This window comes from Balaenoptera physalus (assembly GCF_965194825.1).
Source record: "Balaenoptera physalus genome assembly, chromosome: X".
In the NCBI taxonomy this organism is placed as follows: Eukaryota; Metazoa; Chordata; class Mammalia; order Artiodactyla; family Balaenopteridae; genus Balaenoptera; species Balaenoptera physalus.
This window is the reverse complement of record NC_138903.1, coordinates 19,731,522-19,741,581: the sequence shown is the minus strand read 5'-3', so window position 1 is coordinate 19,741,581 and position 10,060 is coordinate 19,731,522. Positions and strand designations below refer to the sequence as shown.

Here is a 10,060-nt window from a genome sequence, read left to right as displayed (position 1 = left end):
GGAATAGATATAGATATAGATATAGATATATAGATATAAAAAACACATACATATATTCTTATTCTCTAGTCTATATACGTGAAAAAGTGGTATTACTGAAAACAAGATGTGTACACGTGTTAACACAATATTGTAAATCAACTATACTTGAATAAAAAAAAATGTGTACACGTGGCTTGCAGCATATTCAGGGGGAAGTAATATTAATAATGGAGGCGAGAAATGCTTGGATGTAGGTTTGTGCCTTGCCCAATCTTCTTTGCAAAAGTCTGGAGTCTCCTGGTGAATACTGAGATTCAAATATTGATTCAGGGACTTCCCTGGTGGTCCAGTGGGTAAGACTCTGCACTCCCAATGCAGGGGGCCCGGGTTCGATCCCTGGTCAAGGAACTAGATCCCACATGCCGCAACTAAGAGTCCGTGTGCTGCAACTAAAGATCCCACATGCTGCAATGAAGATCCTGCATGCCATACTAAGACCCAGCGCAGCCAAAATAAATAAATAAAATAAATAATAAATAAATAAATTTAAAATAAAAAATATTGATTCAGTAGGCAGAAATAGAGAGTTTCTCCTGTACCTACTTGATACAAAGGTTTCCACTAATGAAAGTGAAAGGATTTTTATTAGTTTTTTTTTCTTTTTCAAACATTTCCTAAGGTTTCTGGGAACGGCAGTTGGTAGTGAAGAGAAACCATCACCACAGGTTTAGAGGTAGGTCAGAGGTCCATCTTTTTTCAGACCCCTGTAACTCCATGACTTCTCTCCTTACATGCATGTCCACTCTGGAGAAAATTTATATAAAAATAAGATAGTATTCGGGGCCTTATTTCTACATCCATTCACTCATTCACACATCCAGTATTGCTTGAGAGTCTGCTATGCCAGGCACTGTTGTAGGTGCTGAGGCTACAGCAGTGAACAAAAAAACAAGACCCTACCCTCATGGAATTTCCCTTTTGCTGGGGCAGATGCACACACAAAAACCAAACAGCTACTCTGTATAAAATTCATCAGGGGTAGATGGCTGGTGTGGGGGGAAGTGAAGCAGGGAAAGGAGAAGAGGGAGCATCAAGGGTGGAAGTGAGTGTCCATTTTATAGTGGATGGTCAGGGAAGGCCTCCATGAACAGGAGACATTTAGGCAGACAGCAGAAGGAAGCAAGGGAACCAGGCTAGCCAAGTGGTTATCCGGATGAAGAGCATACATGGCAGTGGGAACAGCAAGTGCAAAGGCCCTGGGGTATATAAGAAACAGAGAACAAGTGACTATCTTATGTGTATGATTGGTTTCAAAACTTTGACATTTGTTTTAGGGGCTGCTGGGGAGTTTGTAAAACTAACTTGGGTACTGTGACTCCTTTTCTCCCCACTTGAAAATAAAAAAGTGACCATCAGTTAAGGTCAGATAATTATGCAGATTTTTTTGGGTACAAAACAGAAGGATGTGTGCTCTTCATCTCTTTCTGAAGGAAAACATAATAGGGTCCATGCTCAGGGAACCGCTGTGCTTCTGGGACATCGGAGCAGCAAGACAGCACGGCAGCATCCCCTCCGCAAAGGACTGCGGGTTTTGGAAAGAGAGAAAGGAGAGCTGAGTCCAAAGCTTCATCCTGCAAAATGCAAGAGAATAAACAGAGACACCAACCCAGGACTTTTGCTAGTTGCACAGACGGAGTGTCACCACCCCCGGAAAATCCTTCATGCTTGGGCAGGAGACAAAAACCAGTGAGCATTACTGTGAAAATGAGGACTGTGGCCACGGCCTGTATACTCTTTTTTTTTTTTTTCTTTTAAAAAGATTTTATTAAATGTCTTTATAGAGCAACATTCAGACTCCAGATCCAGTGGCCAAGGAGACCCTATTATGCTGTGGGTACCGGCTGGGGCATGGCAGGCGGCTCTGGCTTCCCACCCTTCTGCTCGGAGATGGAGGTGGTGGGCAGTATTTCATCTTTGGGTCCCACGATGCTCACGTGATCGGGCAGGGGCTTCTTAGGGCCAGTCTTACCAGTTGGGTCCCAAGGCGGCATGATCTTTACCGTGATGCCCAGCACACGGTCTGAGCAGCACATGGCGCACGGCAGCATCGACACAGTCGTTAACAGCGTCCCCACTGTGGATCATCAGGCCATCCACAAACTTCATGGATTTAGCCCTCTGTCCTGGGAGTTTCCCAGACACCACGACCTCGCAGCCTTCGGCCCCACTCTCCACGATGAACCGCAGCACACCACAGCAGGCCCTCCGCACAGCAAGGCCTCCTAGGAGTTTGTAACGCAGAGACTCTGCCTGGGCAATGGCGCACAGACCTCTTGTGGCCACCTTTTCAGCATAAAGCTCTACACTGCCATCAGGGAAGCCAAATCTCTTCTGAGCCACAGCAGTCAATTCCCGGATCCGCCGGCCCTTGTCACCAAGAACATTGTGTGTCCTGGTGGCCAAGATAATGATTTCTGTCCTGGTTGGTGTAACTCGGACCTCAACTCCAGAGTACCCATCTTCAGCCAGCTCCCAAGTGAGAAACTCGTTCAGTTCAGCTTTGAATATGCCGTCAGCGACAAACTTCGTCTTCTTGGAAATCTGCACCGCCTTCTTGCCACCATGTGCCGCCGAAAGGAAAAGCCTGTGCACTCTCTTAATTAGAACATATTGGTGCCTGTTCAAGGTGGATCGATGAGCAGGCACCTTGAGCACCCTTGGGGAGCTGGGTAAAAAGCAGCTCTCAAAGAAAGGGCTCTTGAAGAGGCCTTAAGAGGGAACCCAAGAGGTGCCAGGAGAGCAGAAGAAGGCCAGTGCCAGCCCTTTCAAAACTCGCAACAGGAGCAAAGCCTGATCCCTCCCTGGTATGTTGTACACATTCCCAGATGTGGCCCTTACATCTTCAAAGCTCCACGCAAACTCAGTCACCTTACGGCCATGAGATGTCACCAAGAAGAGACATGGTTTTGTTTGTTTTTCTTTGTCTTTTTTTAGCAGCAGATTTTCTCTCTGACATTCAGACATTGTCTACAAGCTTCTGACTTTCTGAGATTGTTTGGGGAAAAAAAAAAGCCTAATTATTCAAATGTCTGGGTCAGTGGTTCTTAAACTTCTGACTACAGAAGGATACCCTGGGAACTTGTTAAAAATTTCAGTGTGAGGCCCCATACCCCGGAGATGAAAAATGTAGGTCTAGGAATGTGCATTTTTACATTCCCCCAAAGCCATTCTGAGGCTTGTAGGTCCAAGAACCCTACTTGGAAAAACACTGGCCCATCCCCTCTCCCTCCCACCAAAAGGTCCTTTTCCTCACTGATAAAATGTGGTTGTTTGGGGAGAGGTGAGGGAGGGAAGGAAGACACGGAAGTTACCCAAATTGCCTTGTAATTGTCTCAAACTGTGTTTCCTGACTGCAGAAAGTCTGTGTCTACGCTATTCTGTTCCCAGATTCAGGCACTGCTCGACTCAGTGCGTAGTTGGCTACATGGCGCAGCATGAAGACAGCCTGCCCAAAGCTGTCGTCCCTAATGCCCTGCCCAGCACGGCACTGGGCATACCCAGAAAAGCAAAGTGGGAAGTGCATCCATGAGCCCCATCCATCTGATTCCTGTCCTAGCCCAGGCAGTCAGCTGGTATTTCTTCTATTTGACCCAAAGCAGTGAGTGAGTAGAAAGAGAAGGGCGCTGGAAGTGGGGACCCCTGCTGGAGCCCCCAGAGTAGACCCTGAGTAGCTCTGTGACCTTAGCAAAGTCACTTCTTTTCCTCTGAAGAATCAGAAGGTGGGTGAAAGAAAAACTTTGGAAGGCCCTTCCTGCTCCCACCAACCAGGATTCCAAGAGCAAAGGAGTGTTCATGGTGAGCTTGCACCGTGGAGATTCAAACCAAGCATGGCGTGCTCTCCAGGCAGTGGGCAAACCCAGCAACTGGGGCCATGGGACACAAGTGACAAGCTTAGGTTGTGAGGACGCAGAATATCAGGAGACAGGGCAGAGGAGGGCCTGGGGAAGAAGGGAGAGGAACGTCTAAGCCGGGGTTTCTCCCACTCGGCACCGTGGGTATTTTGGCCCCAGTGATTCTCTGTTGCGCAGCATCCTGTGCACGGTAGGTTATTTAGCACCTCCCAGGCCTCTACCCACTAGACGCCAGGAACATCCCTCCTCCCCCACCTCCAGTTGTGACAACTAAAAATGTCTCCAGACATTGCCAAATGTCCCCTTGGCAGCAAAACTGCCTCTGGTTGAGAATCACTGGTTTAAATGAAACAACACAGTATGGCTCTATCCAGCTTTATCCTCTTAATAATTATCCCACATGCTCAAAAGGAATATATGTAATTTCTACTAGCGTACCCTAAAACTATCACTGCTCGGCTATTTCACTTGTTCACAGTGTCGGTCTGAAAGGTAAAGACCACCGCTTCCCAATTCCAACCTCCAGCAAATTAAGATATACGGGAGGTTAGATTAAATTAAGATTAAATAAAGGAGAGTGCCAGGGGGTGAAGGGGTGAAACCCACCAAAGGAGCAGAAATGGAGGGTAAGAAAAGTCGGAAGTCAGGGCAGAAGCTGGGATTACAGATGGTCAGTCTGGGCTGAAAGAATGAGGAGACCCTTGAGGGTGAAGGGAGAGATGTGAGGGTAAGAGAGAAGGAAACTGGAACCTACAAAAGACTGAGGAAATTTGGAGAGCGGGAGAGTGGGCCATAAGGGTGTGTGTCTATGTGTGTCTCTGTGTGTGTCTGTGTGTGTGTGTCTGTTGGTGTCTGTGTGTCTATGTGTCTGTTTTTGTCTGTGTGTCTGTGTGTATGTCTCTGTGTGTCTATGTGTGTCTGTATCTGTCTGTGCCTGTGTGTATCTGTGTGTGTGTCTGTGTCTGTCTCTGTCTGTGTGTTTGTCTGTCTGTGTCTGTGTGTCTGTGTCTGTGTGTGTCTGTGTCTGTGTGTCTATCTGTGCATCTGTCCATGTGTGTGTCTGTGTGCCTGTGTCTCTGTGTGTCTATGTGTGTCTGTGCGTCTGTGTCTTCGTGTGTCTTTGTGTCTGTGTCTGTGTGTCTGTGTCTTTGTGTGTGTCTGTGTGTGTGTCTGTGTCTGTCTTTGTGTGTGTGTCTGTGTGTATGTCTCTGTGTGTCTGTGTCTGTGTGTGGCTCTGTGTGTGTGTATGTCTGTGTGTGTGTCTGGGTGTGTCTGTGTGTGTGACTCTGGGTGTGTGGGTGTGTGTGTTTCTGTGTGTGTCTGTGTGTCTTTGTGTGTGTCTGTGGGTGTGTGTGTGTCTTTGCGTGTTTCTGTATCTGTGTGTGTGTGTCTGTGTGTCTTGGTGTGTGTCTGGGTGTGTGTCTGTGTGTCTTTGTGTGTTTGAGTGTATCTGTGTGTATGTGTCTGTGTGTGTCTGTGTGTGTATCTGGGTGTGTGTGTGTTTTCAGCAAGTTCCTCACAGTGGAGGCGGAGAAGTCTCTAGAGATGGAGGATCACCATATTCTGAGGAGAAAGAGACTGGATGGAAAGGAGGACTAACAGCTGAACACAGGAGACGAGACCCGCAGGCCGGAGCCGGCAGGAATGGCCGCCCCCGCGGGGTAACTGACACGCGGAACCCCCGCGAGGGGATGGCGGCGACGACGGCTCGGGAAATGCAAGCGGGCGGCCACTGCCAGCCCCACCGCCACTCACTGAACACCCACCGAGTAGACGTCGAGGGGCCACTAAGTGCCAGGCGCCGCGTTAGCTCCTGAAGGTCTAAAGAGAAAAAGCCCGGGCCCTACCCTCAGGAGATCGAGGTCTACAGGCCAAGCTTGGGAAGAGTCACGCCTCTCCGGAGGAAGCGCTCTGAGGCTCCGGGTTCCTGCTGCTTAGAGGGTGAAACGGCATAATCAGGAGAGAAAAGCTGCTCCCAGCACGCTCCCTACCATCTTCAGTTGGCTTGAAAACAGCGATGGGGATAAAATACTTATATAAGGTTCCAGAAAACCTCTGGCCACCCCTCCCCTTGAAGAACGAAGCTCTGATTTACAGCCCTGAATTTTCAGTGAGACCCTCTTACTGTCAAGTCAGCTGAATTTCTGTGAATTTTAGATGCCCCAGGGTTGGGTTGCTGTTTTGAATTAGTTCCTCTTGCCAAGGGATATAAGCAAAGGCTCCCGAAGGAAGCCTGCAAAAACAGCTCATTACTGTGCAATCCATTCCCCCGCCACCTCGCCGAAGATTCGAGCGGAAAAGCTTTGTTGCCACCGTCTGATAACAGAGGTGATGGCCTGAATACTAACCAGAAAGCCGCAGAGAAAGAAATGTTTTCTGAGAAAATGTGTCTCTTCTGCAGGTAGGAAAACAACAAGACACACACACACACACACACACACACACACACACACACACACACACACACACACACACACACACACACACACGTCTCTGTTCACAAATCTCAAGTGGGGAAAGCTGCGTCTTGGGAAGGACTGGGAAGGTGAGGTCTGGGGGTCTGGCTTGTAAAAGCCGATTTCAGTGCCTCCCTTTTGCTGCTCACATACAGGGCATTCAGTTTGCTCAAGTGAATGCAAACAAAGGAATAAATTTGTTTGAAAGGGCAGGCTTCATTATACTCTAATTAATGTAAATCTCACCCACAGAGAGGAACCAAAATAAATAGCTATAGTAATTAAAGTTTAGGGGTTTGGTTTGGTTTGGTTTAGAGGGGGGTTAGTTCGGGGTGTGTCTGAAAAGGATTCGGATTTGATGGAGTTTTAGGAATGGATTCTTGTATAATAATCTTGCAGAAGAACGAGCTACCTAAATCAGTCGGGTGGTTGTCCCTATTCCAGATCAGTAGAATCCTTCCTCTCTCGGAAAGAAAACACTATGTTCCCACAAGGGGTTTTGGAAAACAAAGAGACCAACGTTAAGTACCAGAGTTCCTAAAATATTAGCGAAAAAAGGCCTAACACAATGCAGGGGAAGAAAATTAAATCATTAAAGCACTGTCACATTGAAATAACCAGACCAGCAGAGCTGAATGATCAAAGCTGAGTTTATTACTCACCAGGCAAGGGGAAACAGTGTCATATCAAAGCGAGTTCAGTGAGTCTCTGCAAATTTCCCCAAGCAGAAGGGCTGAATAGGGTCAAAAGAGGAATTTTTCTCAAATAAGGCAGGATTCTGAAAGGCATTATTTGATTGGTTAAGACTGCAATTATAAATTCTCTTTGGGGATTGATCATTGCTTGATTTAGGTCACAAAAGCACAGGCAAAGTTCTCAAAGTGGTCCAAGATCTGATGCATTGGGGTTCTGGCAGGTTCAGAATCAGGTAGTAGCCCCTGAATAATAAAATCGCCCCCAAAATAAAAATAAAATCCCAAGCAATGACTACCAATTTCCAAGTTGTATGTTTCAAGTTGCCCTAATGATCTAACACAGGATATCAGGATATCAGCAAGGCAAGTCTAATGAAACACCCACATTTCTTTGACTTGCATGGCAATTAATGCCATGCTCGCTTCCATCTGTGACATATCCACACTGCCTGGTGAGGGAACCAAACATACAAAGATCTCTGATGAGGAGGAATCAGCAAGTACAAAGCCCTAGGAGCTGAAATGAGCCTAGTGTTTTTGATAAACAGCAAGAAGGCCAGTGTGGCCAGATCAAAGTGAGGGAGGAGGAGAGTGATAAGAAATAAATTAGGTAGGGTCCAGATCTACCCAGGACATGGACTTTTATTCCAAATGTGATGGAAATCCACTGAAGAATTCTGAGCAGGGAAGTGTCATAATCTGATTTACAACTTTTCAAAGGTTACCTTGTCTGATGCGTGAAGGAGATTCTCTAGGCAAGTAAAAGTAGAAGCAGAGAAAGCCATTCAGAGGCTTATCGCGCTAGTCCAGGAGCTGATGGTGGCTTAGGCGGGGAATAATGGGGAATAATGGATAGAGGTCAGATTTGTGATCTATTTTGAAAGTAGAGCTGACAAGAATGCGTGAGGAAGGTGGGATGGGAGGAAAAGAAGGAAATGAACACGATTTCTGGATTTTCAGCCAGAGCACCTTTTAGGAAGGGTGAACACTGGAAAAGTAAAGGCTTTAGGGGATCACTGGAAGTTCGTATTTGAACATGGGAAGTTGGAGATGCGGGTGAGACATCCAAGTAAATATGTATACCAGCAGCTGGATATATTAATTTGAAGCTCAAGTGAAAGGTAGAGATATAAATTGGAATCCTTAGCATATAGGTGTCACATAAAGTCATGGGACTGGTTGAGGCCATTTAGAGAGTAAATATTGATAGAGAAGGCAAAGAGAGGAAAGGAGGGGAGAGGAGGACAGAGAAGGGGAAAAAAGGAGAGGAGAGGAAATAGCAGAGGACTGAGCCATGACAATATGTAGAGGTCATGTTGTGGTCGTTTGTTTAGATGGCAAATATCACAGCATGTTCCTATGCTGGTGGTAGAGAGGGGAGAATTCATGGTGTACAAGAAAAGGGAAGTGAAGTGAACGCACAAAGTCCTCAGGTAGCTGAAAAGGGGTGGAGGGGATGCACAGGGGACAGGCTGACCCTAGAGAGGAGCAGTGACAGACTAGTTGCGGCAGGAGGGAAGGGAAAATACAAGCTTATAGATGCCTACGAGCAAGCGAGTCGACTTAGTCAGTAGGATGAGGCAGTCCTTTTCCAAGCGCTTCCATTCGATCAGTGAATTAAGAAACAAGATCATTAAGAAGAGGGGGATTTGACAGCAGGCAGTAGAAGGAGTTTTTGAGGAGAGAGGAGAAGGTCTGAAATAGTTGTCTCTGAGGATAGGAGAGCAGACGGGGCAGGGGAATATTCCACAATGGTCAAGGAAGTTGAAATTTACAGTCATCGATTTGAAGTGAGGCCAGTAAGCAGGGTTGTGTGTTTTTCTCCAGTGACACTCATCTCCTCAGAAGTAAAATGGGCAGAGTTTTGGGTTTAACCTGGGTCTGGAGGATCAAGTAACTTAGAGGCCAGAGGTTTGAGTAGAAGATCTCCTTGGATGGCAAAGCTGCAGGAGAATCATTCCCCAGACTCGTAGTGGAGAGGGAGGGGAGGAAAGAGCCACGGGCTAAAATCTCCATCAGAAGTCAGGAGGTGACCAGGACGTCAGCAGATGTAACACAAGGTCAGTACTAATACACAAGGCTAGTAATATGGTGGCGTGTATGTCAAAGGAGCTTAGTGTTTGAGGAGGAGGGATGCAGCGAGAGCTGGGGCAATGCCCTCCCGCCACCTCCGGGGACATCTGGCAATGTCCAGAGACATTTTTAGTTGTCACAACTGCGGGGCAGAGAGAGTACTCGTGGCTTTTAGGGGAAAAGGCAGGGAGGCTGCTAAACATCCCACAGGGCACAGGACAGCCCCCAACAGCAAAGAATGATCCTGCCCAAAGTGTCAATGGTGCCCAGGTTGAGAAACCCTGAGTCAGATCTGGAAGGTAAAGGGAAAGTTCCTGTCAGGGGTTTCCCAGCGGGCAGAGTGGAAGGGCTTGGAGAGGGAAGAGGCTGCGGGAAGCTGAGCTGGTGGAGGAGACGAACAAAGCCCTGTGGCGAAAAGGCGTGGGCAGTCACAGGGACTTGGAAGACCGGCTGCGGGTGGTGACTGGGGGATGTAAGACATCATGGGCTTGGTCCTGAGGAGAAGGTGGAAAAGCGGTTCTGGTCACAGCCTTCTTCTTTGCAAAGTTGCGGGTGGAAGTGAGGAAGGCAGGATGGGAGGTGGAGGACAGACCCCTGGTCCCGCCCGCAGCCCCTGGGCAGCCAGGGGAGAGGCGGTCTTAACCTGAGCTTAACCTAAGTTTCAAATCTAGTCCATGAAAAGAACAGTTATAGTGTAGAGTATCAAGACAGATGTCTATAAATGGGCAAAAAACTCAAAGTCATAAAATTCATTTTAATTGTCACATTTTGAAAATGATGGAAACCGAATATCTGTGGTGTGATAAAAAAAAACTGTAAAGTGTTACTGTGCCAGATGAATGTACCTTAAATGTGTCATTTACATTTTGACAGTTTCAAATGTTCCCTTTTTATTCCCTCCTTTGTGCTAGAACACTGCAAATTCAGGGGAATTTGTGGCTCT

General features: G+C 47.2%; 1 pseudogene across 1 annotated transcript; it reads right to left on the bottom strand.

Annotated features, from left to right (window-relative positions):
- Positions 1-1,776: 1,776 nt before the first annotated feature.
- On the bottom strand, positions 1,777-3,006 carry LOC309652785 (small ribosomal subunit protein uS3 pseudogene; annotated as a pseudogene). The gene is made up of 2 exons: positions 2,916-3,006; positions 1,777-2,750 (listed from the first exon to the last, which is right to left on the bottom strand). The product of its transcript is annotated as a small ribosomal subunit protein uS3 pseudogene (transcript).
- Between the last annotated feature and the right edge of the window lie 7,054 nt (positions 3,007-10,060).